Genomic DNA, 16,585 nt, shown 5'->3' on the forward strand with positions numbered 1-16,585 from the left:
AAGTGTGTGTACAAGCTGAAGAACTATGTTTAATGCTTCACTGTGATTTTGCTGAGAAGTAGTCTGTAATTGTCCCACAAGAAGTACAAGGGTATCATGGGAGTAATGACCAGGGTTCAATTTTTACAGGAGTGACATATTTTCAAAACAAGACCACAAGTGTTGCAGTCATATATGATGACACAGGACATGACTCAGCACATGCTTTGCTAGCAATGCACAAAATTCTTCAACAGCAAACAGAGGCAGAGAAGATCATCATTACTTCTGATGGTGCTCATAGTCATTTTAAAAATCGTTACCAGCTGTTGAATTGAGTATGTCGCTTGTACCAACTGACCAGGTATACAATGCTACAGGTCTCGGGAAGGGGTCTTGTGATGGTGTAGGCGGCCTGCTGAAGCACCATACTATGAAACATAATCTTTCCAGACCAAATACAGCTGCAATTCAGAATGCTGAGGATTTTACGAGAGTCATGAAATCTTACACATCCACAGTCCTCTTCTTTTGTCCAAAGAGGAAATCGAAGAATTCCGTGAGCAGAAGAAAGAAGAATGGTCCAAACAAATTACTCCTGTGAAAGGGATTCGGAAGACACATTTTTGGACTCAATAGTGATGGGCGAACTCATATTGAACGCACTTTAAACAGAAAGAAAGAATAAATTCCGTTCATTCGGCCAACACCTCAGAAACAGCAGGATGATATTCAGATTCACAACCTGAGAAGGGGGATGTTTGTGGCGTGTGTGTATGAGTGTGACTGGTGGATTGCAGAGATTATAGACACCAGTTATGAGATAAATGAAATTGTAGTGAACTTTATGCTACCACATGGACCAGCTCCTGGATACAGGTTTCCAGCTGAAGGACAGCAACACCACCATCAGTGCTCACTTCCTGTTCACGAGGGTTTGAAGATTGTAAGTGCTCCAACAGGAAGGCATCACTGTATATCAAAGGAAGATACTGAAGCAGTGAAACACATTTTTAGTTCATTGACTGGCTAATTTCAGTACAAAACAGAGTGCACGGAAATTGTATAAATTGAAACCTTTAAGTGTTCGGACCTTTCACATACATTTTGGAAAAATTTAAAATGCTTGAAAAATATGGGTATCTTACTCATCTTTCACAACTGAAATTACGTTAAATAAGGCTAGGTTTTGATTTTTATGAGCCCGTTATGTGATAATAAAACAGGTTTTATGTAAGGCAAAAATTTCAATTGTTTATAAAACCTGTTCAACCTAAAAGTGGAAGCTCTCCTTTTCAGGAAATGTAGAACTATATGGAACTAATCAACAGAAAAAATCAAAACTTTATGGATTGGCATTTTTGAAAAAAAATTTTTTTTCCCATAAATTATAAAAAGACATTCAGAATGCTATCGTAAAAGAACTTTGGCAGATAAGTCCAAATGGAGGATTTTTTTGTAATCATAAGGCAATTATCTTTCAAATAAAAAAAACAACAAATTACATAGAACTGTTCCAGAGATACAGCATTTTAAAATTTTTTACAACATTCGCATCTTCAAAATGGTATGCAATATCATCTCTGGAGGGCTGTATCTCGGAGCAGAAATTTTTTTGGAGAAAACAAAAAAATGCTTGTTCCTTACTTAGTCCTTCATTTTAACATTTGCCAAATTCAATAACATCCGAGACAGTGAAGGTAAGATTTTTTCCTAGCCTGCTTCAATTGATATGGTCCTTGCCTGATGCAATAGCAAGACATGGTGGAGTGCTCTACACTGGACAGTAATTAGCACTCTCTCAACTTTGGATCAAAGTCACTTAAAACTTCTTCCTAAGTTCGTAAACTTATACCTCATTCCTACTCAAGGAAAGAACTAAGTTTCGAAAGCTACTGTATTTACCCGAGTATAAGACGATGCCCCCTTTTGTAAGAGGCTCCTTGAGAAAATTTGTTTTTAACATATTCAGATTAACTATAATTACAAACTTTTATTGATGTAGGGAACCTGTCTAAGTAGTTAACATTACACCTATTCAAAATTATGCCATTTATTCCTTGCTACATTTTGATAATACAGGGAGAAATAAAATAAACAAAAAGAAATTGTTTACATCATTGCCTTTTTTTTTTTAATACTTAGTCTGTCATCTGTAGTATCACTAATGGTAATCACCGCCACCATCCTAACAGGGCAGCTCTGAAACTTTGTCTCCATTGTCACAAATATTTGGCTGTTTCTTTCGAATATGTCATGATTTCTGAGGTGGTTGTTAGTGTGGGACCCGAGAATCCAGTTTTTTTAAACACACAGCGTATTTCGCTTGTGCATTGACGGGTGAATGTTTCCCCATGTCCCTTGCTTCCATACACATTGTCTGTCCATCACTCCCTCATTAGCTGTGTAGAACCAGCAGCTGACACACGCCCAATCATTCCAGTCATACCTCATGGAAAGGGTCAGTAACGTTGTTGTGCAAAACAGTGAAGTACGTCACTGGCCCTCATTTAGGCTTGTAATGTCTCTTGGAGAAATGTATGCTATTCTTGAGTATTTGTCCAATTTTAAAGTCAATTCGATTCAGAGTGCAAATGGATGTAGGAAAACTGCAGTTTAAACATGTAGATCTTAATAAAAAGCTGAAGTATGCAGTATACATTCCCATGGTTGGCTGCATGATGAAATTTCAGCCTGCTCAACACTGTCCTCTTGGCACTCATCATATTTATCAGCCCTTTCCCCCTCCAACTTTCTGTAGTGCTGTGCTGGAGCAATAGTGAAACATGAACAGTAATATCTTTTGCACTGTAGGTCATAAATGTAACAACAGCAACTAATACGTATATAAAAGATCACAGTCACTATTCAATCGAATTCTCAAACCATCACTCATCCCACAATCCACATTGGATCTTCCTGATGTAATTTATTCTTGTGACAACAGTTACAGTATGTTTAATACAACTTATTTCGTTTGTTAGACATTTCATTGTGAATTAACTTTCCTTTTCGTTTCATCTGGAGGGGGGTGATAATCTTGTTCTAAAGCTAATTAAAAAGGTACTTGCCCTTTAGAACTGAAGTATTGATTGATGTCCATGTTAGTGCTTCAGTTTCTTTTGGGCTTACAAGGAATAATAGGAAAATCGGAATTGGAAGAGAAGTCGGACATCTTCTTTTTGCAGGTGACTTTGGTATACCACTACTGCAAATAAACAGTTGCACTGAATGGAAAAATGTTGCAGGAAATCAATTCTAATAAATCTAAAATCTATACATATTATTAAACTGAAGTCTCCGCTGTATTTTTCTATCTTTATGTTACGGCTAATCTTTGGAATTACTGTGGTAATTTTGGTACAGTTTTCATTAATAGGCAGACTTAATTTACAAGGAAGGTTTGTTTGTATAATCACCACAAATTGTAACTCTGATGAGTTATTTGGCTGTGCTATCTTTTTGAAGCTGGGGCATGTTGCTAGTAATGTATAACCAATGTCTGAAAAAGAAATTACTACAAATTAATAAGTCGTAGAATCAGTTAAATATTTACACACTGTGAGCCACCTTATGTTATGGTATGTGGCTGAGAGAACTACATGTTTCACTACCACTTTCTTCTGTGGGAGTTTGGGTCCTTATCATTATAAATAACAACCCATTGATCCACTTGTTAAAACATTGAGCACATTTATTGTCACACTTCAGATAAACGTCACTACACATCGAAAGTATCATATAGACAGAACATAATGGCCCCCTTGGCCCAAAGAGATTTTGCATGCCAGAGATGTTATGGCACGTCAGTGTTGCCACAGACACCTCCTCCCCCTGCAGTGCGGAGCAGGAGGCTCCGGCTGTTGTGGGGGGAGGGTGCAGTGTCGCACCGTCTTTGTCCGGAGGGGGAACTGGGCGGGGCGGGGCCGGGGTTCGAGCCCTTTTGGATAGAAAAATGTAATCACGGTGCCACACCGGTGGGAGTATGTGGCGACCGGTTCGTGAGGTGACAGAGGGGGTGGTGGGAATAGACGGAGACACGGGGTACAACACGTACAGTGTCCCCATGGTGTCAATGAAAGACTGAATGAGGGAAGGATCTTAGGAATCGGGGATTGGTGAGGAGTGGAGAACGGAAAGTTGGAAGGTGTCAGCGGTGGTGGAGCGGGCAGGAGCATGGATGACTAAGAGAGAATCATTTGTGGTAGTTATACAGATGTCAGATGGTGAAAAGTGTGAGAAGTCGATGGAGACGGTAGTGGGTTGTTGAATGTCGGGTGAGAAGTGTGTTACGGGCGTAGCAGGAGAGGGTGGGGTGAAGGGTGTGGACCCCGGACTCTTCCCAGTGCAGTTTGCCGGTGTTGGGGAAGGGGGCATGGCCAGCGTGCCATCCCTTGAGGAGGCGGCGGTGTGGAGGTCGTCGTCTGTCGTGGTTGGTGGCGTCGGGTCGCTGGAGGTGCTGTTGTCTGCAGTGACCCACGCCGGCTTGAGTCGAGACACTGACACTGTCGAGGGTTTGCCTTTGATACAGATGTTGAATGTATTTGACGAGTGCCTAAGTACCCTGTAAGGGCCTGTGTATGGGGGTTGCAGGGCGGCGCGCACTGTATCGTCCCTAAGCATCACAGCTTCACACGTGGCTAACCACTGGTGCATGAATGTTTTAGGCGGAGTGTGTGCTTTGGGAGCGGGTGCTCTCTGCGCTCGTATCGTCTGTCGTATGTTCTCAATTAGCACAGGGCATTCAATGGTATCTTGGAGCAGTGAAGGCTTGACAAACTCGGCTGGTTGGGTCAATGGCTCGCCATTGAGCAGTTCGGCCACCGAGCACTGCAGGTCATCTTTATATACAGAATGGAGGCCTAGCAGTACCCACGGGAGGGTGTGTAACCACTGTTCCTCGTGGCACGTTAGCGCTGTCTTTAATGTGCAGTGCCATTGTTCCACTAAGCCGTTTGATTGGGGTTGGTAGGCTGTCGTGCGAATGTGGCCGACACCGAAGAGCTCGCACATTTTTGTGAAGAGGACAGCCTCGAATTGATGGCCTTGGTCTGTAGTAATGGTTTCGGAGCAGCTGAAACGTGCGACCCATGTGGAGAGGACAGCGTTGGCAACTGTTTTGGCCGAAATATCGGCTAGAGGGGTTGCCTCGACCCATCTAGTTGTTCTGTCGATAAAAGTAAGCAAGTATTGGTAACCATCCACCTGGGGAAGGGGGCCAGCAATGTCGATGTGGATGTGGTGGAGTCTGCCAGAAGGAGAGTGGAAGATACCTGAGGGAAGCGTGCAGTGGCATCCGACTTTGGACCGCTGGCACGAAATACAAGTGCGACACCGACGGTCTTTGCGAACCGAAGGCCATACAAAACGCTCGGCGATGATGCGTGTGGTTGCGCAAACCTCGGGTGGCCGAGACTATGCAGTGCGTCAAACACTGAGCGACGCAAAGAGGAGGGGGCGAGGCACGCCAGTGAAAGTGTCACACCATAGCTCTGAGCATGTGCCAGGGATCGTCTTGCGCGCCAGGCGCAGAGAGTGATTATTGTCAGATAAAAGGCTCGCCAAGGAGTCATCATTTGTTTGCGCTCGAGCAAGAGCGTCAAAGTCGATTGAGGAAGATATGCCCGAGATCCGGGAGAAATAATCAGTGGCATTGTTGTAGGATCCTCAAACATATTGTAGATTAGTTGTGTATTGTGAAATGAGGTCGAAATAACGGAACCTCCTAGGAGGTGGGGCGGCTGGAGGGTTTGTGAGTGCTTGGGCGAGAGGTTTGTGGTCTGTAAAGATCGCGAGGGGGCGTCCCTCGACGTCTTCGCGGAAATATCTAATGGCTTCATAGACAGCTAAGAGCTCTCTGTCGGAAGCTTTTTTTTTAAAAGAATTTAAGGGGTTGCACCACCTCTCCTTGAAGTACTGCACCGATAGATATTTCGTTAATGTCCGTGGTGAGCGAAAGTGTTGCATCCGGGTGTGGATGGGCAAGTGTGATGGCTTCTGCGAGTGCGGATTTGAGTTTTTTGAAAGATGCGCACATGACCTCTGTCCACGGCACGCGCCTGTCGCCTGACGTTTGTGGCCCACGCAGTGCGTCTGTGAGGGGGACCTGTAGTTCGGCGGCTCTTGGAATGTGGCAGCAGAAAACATTGATCATTCCTAAGAACAGGCGGAGTACATAGTATGTTTCTGGTATCGGCAGCTGTTTGATGATGTCTATTTTCTCTTGTGTGGACCGGATACCATTGGCTGAAACTATGTGTCCCAGAAAAACAACAGAATCCTGTCTCAGTTTGCATTTGTCTTTGTTGATGATCACACCGTGGGATTGTAATGTGTCAAAACAGTGCCCGGATGTGAAGCTCGTGTTCCTCCCAAGAGGAAGAAAAGATCAAAATGTCGTCCAGGTACACGTAGCAGAAAGGTGGGGGTCGTAACACTGTATCTAAGTACCTCTGCCAGGTTTGGGTGGTGTTTTTCAATCCGTAAGGCATGTAAACATATTTGAAGAGGCCGAAGGGTGTAGTGATGGCCGTTTTAGGGATATCTTTTTCGTACATTGGTATTTGGTGATACGCTTCCTCACAGTCTACCACACTGAAAAGTTTAGCGCCTGCCAACTGAGAAGCGAAGTCCTGAATGTTCGGTACTGGATAATTGTCCATGATTGTGTGGTCACTGAGACGTCTATAGTCACCACAGAGTCTGTAGGAACCATCCTTCTTCGGTGTGAGATGAATCGGTGACGACCAGTCATTGTAGGATGGGCGTACAATGCTTGCTTTTAATAGGTCCGAGATGATTGCTTTCGCTGCTTTGTGTGGATTCAGGCATCATTGTCGGTGTCTGACTGGAGGGCCCTCAGTCATATTGAGTTTGTGACATGCGCCGCTTGTGACTGATAACATGCTATGCGCACGGGGTGCATCATTAGCGTTCGAACACTTGTGCAATAAGTCAATGATTTGAGCCCACGCCGGTTTGTGCGAAGAGCGAATACCTCGAAGTGACGCGAGTTCGGATTTCATGCTCTGTTATGTCTGTTCGGTACGCTCAATAAGGGAGGTGAGCTTGGCCTGCATTTGCTGGAGTTCACTGATTTCTTGTCGTTGTAGTAGCACGTCACAACTTTTACTAGTTAACTTGGCCGCAAGAAGAGCACATTCGGTCTGCAATAGTGAAATGACAATGTTTGTTGACCGAATGGATGATACAGACGCAGTGGCCATGAGGGCAGTAGTCTTTTGCGAAGGTTGATGGACTATTGTACTTCACAGAATGTCAAGTGAAAATTTGTGGTGTCGCAGAAAGTCAATGCCTAAGACCGGACAAGTCACCTGTGCCACATGAAAAGTCCACGAAAACTTCAAGTCTTTTGACAGTTTGAGCGTTAAAGGCGCCGTACCTAACACTTTGATATGAGAGTCACTAGCCGCGCAGAACAGTCTGGGCGAGGGAGTTAACACGGTAGGTGCGAGAACTGGGGGTATTACACTCATATTAGCACCACTGTCAATGAAGAATTTAGTTCCTGAGACGAGGTCAAGAGCGAATAGACAACCGTTAGCGCTTACCATGTTAGATGCTGTTGCTGCTGTAAGGCGTCTTTTTTCCTGTGCACGAGATGCTGCACCTATGGTGCCTCGCGAGCTGCATTTCCTGCCGCGTTGCCGAAGCTGGTGTGGAACCAACAAATTGGCCAGGCTGCGTTAGGTGGGGATGATGTAGAGCTCCTGGTGTCAGCTGTGTCCGTTGTGGAGCGTTGCAGTGTGGTGTCGGTTGTCATGGCGGATGTAGTGGAGGCTGTATCTGGTTCCCCGCGACCGCGGGTAGATGTCACCACTGTTGTAGCGTGAGTGCTGAGGAAGCGAGCTCGCCCGAATCCTGGAGGGGGAAAGGGGGGGGGGGGATGACGTGCTTTTGAGATCGCTGCTCCCACTCTTCATGCTATGCACTTGCCTGTTAATAATCCTGAAAGCTCGATCCGCGACCGAAGGCTTCTCGTCCAAGGTGCTGTTGGTGAGCAGCAGGAGCTGTAGTTGTAATGCTTCCAGCATTTTGACGAGCCACATCAACCACAACGCTGTATCGGGTAGCAAATCCACAGGTGCGAGGGCGTGGAGTCGTCGCCATAGTCCCGATGGGGTGAGGTCGTCCAGTTGTTCCTTGTGAATGATATGATGAATATTCTCACGCAGAGCTCGAGAAAGTCTTTCACAAATGAGTCTTTTCGCGTTCGTATATTTTGGTGAAGGTGGCGGGCTGATCACAGTGTTGCTAATCAAATCCAAATGGTCATGCAAATGTCCCACCAAACACACGAAGCATGATTCTTCTGAGTCAGTGCCTGTGGCAGCGAATATAGAGTCGGCTATAACGCGAACCATGTGCTGGGCTGTGTTTTTTCAAAAATCGGCAGTTTAGGTAACTTAGTTGGTTTGGAATCCACGACCTCTGGGTGCGTAAGAACCACAGGTGTGGGAGCAGTCAATATGGCATCTGCCGGGGGGTGGGGGGGGGGGGGTGGTTAGGCCCGGAGACCTGTAAACTGTTACACCCCTCGGATCGGTTGTTATTGCTGTCTGGTGTCTAGCAAAATTGGGCAAGGTACTAGGGGAGGACACTGTTCAGTTTGATCAGAAAATTGAGGCTCTGCATAGCCAGGCACGGAACCGATTCACGGCGCGGATGATGTAGCAGCCGTCTAGTGACACTGCTCCGAAAGTTGGTGCAAAGTTCTGGGGGGGGGGAGGGGGGGGTTGCGCACCCCTGAGCATGCGATGTTAGCAGTGGAATGTCCGGATCTCTTTTCACACTTTGTCCTGTATGATCGGAAGAACGATCTTGAGGCAAGATGGTGGGCGGTACGTACGCGTTGTCTGTTAGTGCTGTCGTACTGCAATCCACTCGCAGGTTGGAGGGCCTCGAAATGCTCGATGTATAGAGTCCATGCGTAGTACAGGTGGGTGGCATGGTCGGATTCTGACCGTAGAAATCGTACGGCGGTACAACTCGTTGCATAGGCCACATGACGATACAGGCGGTTCACTCATATACACACGATTGTTATTGTTATTGAACTCAGGTAGAACACGGGAAGAGCGTCACAAACTGTCGTCGGGGTCACCAGTGTGGGAGTTTGGGTCCTTATCGCTATAAATAACAACCCGTTGATCCACTTGTTAAAACAATGAGCACATTTATTGTCACACTTCATATATACGTCATTACACATCAAAAGTATCACATAGACAGAACATAATGGCCGCCTTGGCCCAAAGAGTTTTTGCGCGCCAGAGATGTTATGGCACATCAGTGTTGCCACCCTTCCTTTCCTGTTCCAGTTATGAGTAGTGTGCAGGAAGAATGTGTGAGCTTGTCTCTAATTTTAGCTTCATTTCCTTTTTGTGAGATATGTGTAGAAAGGAAACTACTTGCTGGCTGACTCTTCTAGGAATGTACAGTACACTCTTGGAATTTTAATAGTAAACCATACTGTGATGCACAAAGGCTCTCTTGTAGCTTCTGCCACTGGAGATGGGTGTTTATCTCCATGACATTTTTGCACTCTAAACAAATCTGTGACAAATTGCTGCTCTTAGGATCTTCTCTATTTCGTGTATTGAACACATAGTAGAAGTTAAGGAACATGGACATCCTTTTGGACCTCTTAGAAAGAGCAGAGTTCTGCATGGTCATTGTTTGTGGAATCCCTATTAATTCTTACAGAGGAGATTTTTGGTCTTCTGAAAGGTCACAGTAAATTAGCATAAGCCATGTTCCAAATTTCTACAACATACTGTCAGTAACATAAAGCTGGAGTTGTGTGCATCTGTTGAATGACCTTTATTGAAAATGGAAATGACCTGCACAATGTTTCCAATCATTTGGAATGATTTAGTCTTCTAGTGACCTACAGCAGGCTGCTGCTAGAAGGGAAGAGTGCTTTTTCCAGTGGCAGATTTAAGTCTGGTGAGGGCCCCAGCAGTGCAAAAGTAGCTCTCCCAAAAATTAGCAGAAAAAACTGTACTGAACGTAGTGGAGTGTGTGGCCGCTGGTGGGCACAGGGCGTCAGGGGTGATCCCCTATTGTGTCTGTCAGCAGTCTTGGCATCAACATGTTAAAATCTGTATATGATGTGAGAATAATCTTTCTTCTCAGCATTTCCCCCAACATAGAGCAAGGTCCATCTTCTTGTACATTAATTTCCACCTCTTGCAATCTTTAGCCCTCTCTTGCTGTGGACATAACATACACTCCTGGAAATTGAAATAAGAACACCGTGAATTCATTGTCCCAGGAAGGGGAAACTTTATTGACACATTCCTGGTGTCAGATACATCACATGATCACACTGACAGAACCACAGGCACATAGACACAGGCAACAGAGCATGCACAATGTCGGCACTAGTACAGTGTATATCCACCTTTCGCAGCAATGCAGGCTGCTATTCTCCCATGGAGACAATCGTAGAGATGCTGGATGTAGTCCTGTGGAACGGCTTGCCATGCCCTTTCCACCTGGCGCCTCAGCTGGACCAGCGTTCGTGCTGGACGTGCAGACCGCGTGAGACGACGCTTCATCCAGTCCCAAACATGCTCAATGGGGGACAGATCCGGAGATCTTGCTGGCCAGGGTAGTTGACTTACATCTTCTGGAGCACGTTGGCTGGCACGATGTTGGGGCGTGAGCGGAAGACGGCCTAACGGTGTGCGGGACCGTAGCCCAGCTTCATGGAGACGGTTGCGAATGGTCCTTGCCGATACCCCAGGAGCAACAGTGTCCCTAATTTGCTGGGAAGTGGCGGTGCGGTTCCCTACGGCACTGCGTAGGATCCTACGGTCTTGGCGTGCATCCGTGCGTCGCTGCGGTCCGGTCCCAGGTCGACGGGCATGTGCACCTTCCGCCGACCATTGGCGACAACATCGATGTACTGTGGAGACCTCACGCTCCACGTGTTGAGCAATTCGGCGGTACGTCCACCCGGCCTCCCACATGCCCACTATACGCCCTCGCTCAAAGTCCGTCAACTGCACATACGGTTCACGTCCACGCTGTCGCGGCATGCTACCAGTGTTAAAGACTGCGATGGAGCTCCGTATGCCACGGCAAACTGGCTGACACTGACGGCGGCGGTGCACAAATGCTGCGCAGCTAGCGCCATTCGATGGCCAACACCGCGGTTCCTGGTGTGTCCGCTGTGCCGTGCGTGTGATCATTGCTTGTACAGCCCTCTCGCAGTGTCCGGAGCAAGTATGGTGGGTCTGACACACCGGTATCAATGTGTTCTTTTTTCCATTTCCAGGAGTGTACTTTAGTATCAAGCCAGTGCTCATATGTTTAACAATAGCATAGTATTAACCACAAAGTTTTGAAATAGTTTATCATAAGGACAAAGGGTTCCAAAATAATTAAAGAAAACCTAAATCCATGTTATCTCAGGGCAGGTGTAGCACAATGTTTCTGAAGTTTGGAGTGTGCTGTGTACTCTGTGGACATGTAAGTAATGCAGTAGTTTGTGTAGAGCACCTGGTTATTTTATCACCTACTTCTGTTTAGAAGTGGTCTTTAGCTGTTTATTCATTGTCTGTCCTGAACTGTGTCTTGCATTTATCTAACTGTGTATTTTGCCAGCGTTGTTGTAGTGTTATCTGACTGTAGAGAGACTGCACCTGTTGCGTAAGAATGCAACAGGAACTGGTCATTGACCAAAAAAGTTGGGGAATGCATTGAACACTTAATGGACTTCAGGCTGCTGCCATGGGCTGTGATAACATCGAAGCACCTGCAGTGAAAACTGTGGCACCTCTGAGACCCCCCAAAGTCACTGTGCCTTCTAATACACCTGACGTGGTCAGTTTGCCCTCAGTTTGTGTGGTAGTCGCGTGGTCACAAAACATATTCTGGAACTGGTTTGTTGTCTGGACAAATGCAAAGGGTTGCTGGCCGTAGGGAATTCCAATATTACTCAGGTGACAGGACCTCTCAGGGAAATAGCAGGCAGGTCCAGAGGGAAGGGTAGGGGCCACTCAGTATATTTTGGAGGTGGGGAGTTGCTTATGAGGTGTGCAGCAGCCTTTTTTGGCTCCTGGATGGTCTTGGTGCAACCTGCTGCAAATCGTGGCTCATGTAGGCATGAATGAGACCTAACACTGCTGTAGGATGGAGAAACTGCAGAAATTACCTTAATAAGTCAGGTGCACACAGGAAGCAGTTACTAAAGTATCGAGGAGCACATGTAGGTTTTTTAGGGAAGGAGAAACCCCTCCATAACCAGGTGCAAATCCTGGGGGGGAGGGGGGGAGGTAATCTCAGGATGCACTCACACTCCTAAACTTTACTGATAACATTTATCTTTGTACGTTCAGTAATTTCCAAAATATTCAGCTAGCTTACAAAGATAAAGTAGCTTGAAAACTTCAAAGTTGCCAAAATAGCTAGAAGTTCTAAAAAATTGTAGACTTTGTTTAACACAAGCTTTTCAGTTGCATTCTAGTGTGCATTGATTTTCAGCTGGACTGGATGTAGAAAATGTTTCAGCACGGAAAAGGTACCCATTCCCAGACTGATCATACTTGCTGCGAGCAACTAATCTGGTGTGGTTCATGAATCCACAGACCAAACTGGCAAACTCCAGGTAGCTGAGTAATGAAAAGGCAAAAGATGAGAAAGACCATCCACTAAGAAAAAATAATAAAGAGTGAAAATAGATCGAAACAATAGCCATAATCTGGAGATCTGTATTCACAACCTTAATGCTCAGTGAAATACTGATAACGGTGTAGTGCACATTTGATTTTATAATGTATGAACTATGAAAGTGTGTTGCTATTACATTTCTTAAAACAATTACATGGTACAGCTATTTCTCCAATTTTTGGACAAAAGGTTTTCAATTGGTGTATTTTTCTGAACTGCAATTTCTTGGGAGTTAAGCTAAAGCCTGTACTGAGGAGTTCTGTAAATAAATTATTATATTAAAACATTTAATGTATTTTATCATTAAAATCTTAAGGACCTGCAGCTTGTTAAAAATGGAAGTGACTTCAAATTATATTTGGGGGGAGGGGGGCGGGGGACAATAACAAACTGTGATCATTCCCCCAAAACTGAATCCTAGATCTGCGATTGTCCACAAGCCTGGTAAAACCCATTAAATACTTAGGGTAGCAATTGTCATTTCAGACAAGAGTAAGGAAATGTTGACATAGTATTAGTTACCTGTTGGAACATCAATGGGGATCTCCCATGACTAGTCTCACTTACAAATGCTAATAATTTGCATGTAGTACTTAAAAAAAGCTGACTGAAGAGAGAACTGAATAGTGAGAAAATTTTAGTTACAGTCAGATTATACATCACAATAATAACTGGACACTGGTGGTGATAATATCTAGTTAGATTAGTACAGAATCAGATTGTGAAATAATTTGGGTGAAGTTAAGTGTTTATGTTGGATCAAATAGAGTGCTTCACATACTCCCTGCCTAGGGACATATAGTGACAGAACATTTCAAGGAAAATGTGGAGAAGATCACTCGTAAATTTTGTTATACACTGAAGAGCCAAAGAAACTGGTACACCTGCCTATGATATCGTGTAGGGCCCCTGTGAGCATGCAGTAGTGCTGCAACACGACTGGCATGGACTCGACTAATGTCTGAAGTAGTGCTGGAGGAAACTAACACCATGAATCCTGCAAGGCTGTCCATAAATCCATAAGAGTACGAGGAGGTGGAGATCTCTTCTGAACAGCACATTGCAAGGCATCCCAGATATGCTCAATAATAGTCATGTCTGGGGAGTTTGGTGGCCAGCGAAGTGTTTCAACTCAGAAGTGTGTTCCTGGAGCCACCCTGTAGCAATTCTGGACGTGTGAGGTGTCGCTGGAATTTCCCAAGTCCATCAGAATGCACAATGGTGATCAGAAAGGATGCTTATGTTGTATGTGTCACCTGTCAGAGTCATATCTAGACACAACAGGGGTCCCATATCACTGCAACTGCACATTCCCCACAGCATTACAGAGCCTCCATCAGCTTGAACAGTTCCCTGCTGACATGCAAGGTCCATGGATTCATGAGGTTGTCTCCATACCCGTACATGTCCATCCACTCGATACAATTTGAAACGAGACTCGTCCAACCAAGCAACATGTTTCCAGTCATAAACAGTACAATGTCAGTGTCGACTGGCCTAGGTGAAGCTTTGTGTTGTGCAATTATCAAGTGTACACGAGTGGACCTTTGGCTCTGGAAGCCCATATCGATGATGTTTCGTTGAATGATTCGCATGCTGACACTTGTTGATGGCCCAGCATTGAAATTTGCAGAAGGGTTGCACTTCTGTCACATTGAACGATTCTCTTCAGTCGTCATTGATCTTGTTCTTGCAAGATTTTTTTCCGGCTGCAATGATGTCAGAGATTCCTGATATTCATGATACACTCATGACAAGGCCGTACTGGAAAATCCTCACTTCGTTGCTACCTCAGAAATGCTGTGTCCCATTGCTAATGTGCTAACTATAACACCACATTCAAACTCGCTTAAATCTTGATAGCCTGCCATTGTAGCAGCAGTAACTGATCTAACAATTGTGCCAGACACTTGGTGTCTTATATCGGTGTTGCCAACCACCAAGGCCTACTGTGCCTGTTTATATATCTCTGTATCTGAATATGCATGTGTATACCAGTTTTTTTTGGCGCTTCAGTGTAGTATTTTAAGAGTGGAGATTCCAACTTGCCAGCTGTGAAATGGGAGGTACAAGTGATTGGGGTGGGTGATGACAGGGTTCCATGAGATTCTAAATACTTTTCCTGAAAATTACTTTGAGCTGTTACTGAGAGGAGGACTAATGAGTTACAGCTTAGATCTCATGATTACAAACAGGCCCAGAATTTTCAGTTCACTTGCGAAGAGCAGGGTGACGCTGATGATATGGCCGTTTTAGCACGACTGACTATAAGTGTCATTAAGAATGTTAAGAAAGATAGAAAGATGATTCTGCTTTCTTACAATATGCCTTTGACAGATATGGAAGAGCAAAGTTTTGAGGGAAATGCTTCAGGTGAGACATATACTTACATTGGGATAAGCATTTCAAAAATGGACAAACATTGACTTGGTGACACATGCCCTGAATGCATTGTCAGGAGAACTGAACATGAGGAGGTTTGCAACTAAGTCTGTGTCACAACTGCTCCAAGAAAATCAGAAGCTGATAGAACCTCCTATGTATCATGGACAAGGTGCCTAGAGAGCATACCAGGTGGACACTCCTCTTCTTTCCATACCTGTATACGAGGTCTGTCTAAAAAGTATCCGACCTTTGATTTTCCCGCTCAAAATAGACACGATAGCATGGTGCCACTGTACACAGTAAAGGAAGAGACATTTATGCGCATGCATGAATTTTATCCCTGCCTTCCAGCTCATCAGTCGCTGCCTCTCGGTCACTGAGTGAGGTGCTACACAATGTGTTCATCAGATTACCGATTCTCTCAAGATGACTGAACGTGTTGAGCAAAGTAACTGCATCAAATTTTGTCAGAAGCTTGGTGATTCCCAAAGCGAAACAATTCGTAAGATTCAGTAGGTGTTTGGAGAAGATGCAATGGATGTAACACAAATTAAGGAGTGGTTCAACTGATCCAAAAATGGCTGCACATCAGCAGAGAGTGACCAGCATTCTGGCGGGCCCCAAACTCCTCGAAGTGCAGCTGTTGTTGAGAGGGTGCAAAATTTGGTGATGGCAGATCGTTGTTTGACCATGCGTGAGGTTGCCCCAGATGTTGGAGAGAGTAAAGATTCTGCACATGCAATTTTGCGCAATGATTTGAACAAGCACAGAGCTGCTGCGAAATTCGTGCCCAAGTCGTCGTCACCGGTTCAACAAGATCTCTATTTTGATGCACAGGACCTTCTGGAGAGCACCAACACTGATCCTGGGTTTCTGAATACTGTGATAGCTGGAGATGAGTCATGCGTGTATGTGTATGACCCAGAAACAAAAAGACAGCCGCGCAATGGAAGCACCCCAAGTCTCCAAGGCCAAAGAAAGTGCAGCAGGTGCGAAGTAAAATCAAGGTGATGCTGACTGTCTTCTTTGATGTCTGTGGAATTTTGAATCATGAATGCATACCGGAAGGACAAATAGTGACAAACGAGTACTGTCAAGATGTTCTCCAGTGACTCCGTGGTGCTGTATGGTGCAAAAGACCAGACATATGGACGGCGAAATACTGGCAACTGCATCACGACAATGCCCCTGCACATTCATCCCACTTGATCCGAAATGTCTGGGCCAAACATGGATTTACGGCCATTTGCCAATCTCCATACTCTCCAGACATGGTTCCTTGCGACTTCTGGTTGTTTCCAAAATTGAAGACACCACCAAAAATATCCAATTTTGAGACTAGAGATAATGCAGAACATAATGATAGAACTGAACACCATCCCAAAAGAGGACTTCCAGAGGTGTTTCCAGCAGCGGACGGATAGGTGGGCTCAGTGTGTTCAAGCACAAGGGGCCTACTTTGAAGGGGATTGGGGCCGCAACCCTGTCAGGTATTTGAAATATTTTTCCTGGCCAAAGGTCG

The sequence above is a fragment of the Schistocerca piceifrons genome, chromosome 8 (assembly GCF_021461385.2).
Source record: "Schistocerca piceifrons isolate TAMUIC-IGC-003096 chromosome 8, iqSchPice1.1, whole genome shotgun sequence".
NCBI classification, from domain to species: domain Eukaryota; kingdom Metazoa; phylum Arthropoda; class Insecta; order Orthoptera; family Acrididae; genus Schistocerca; species Schistocerca piceifrons.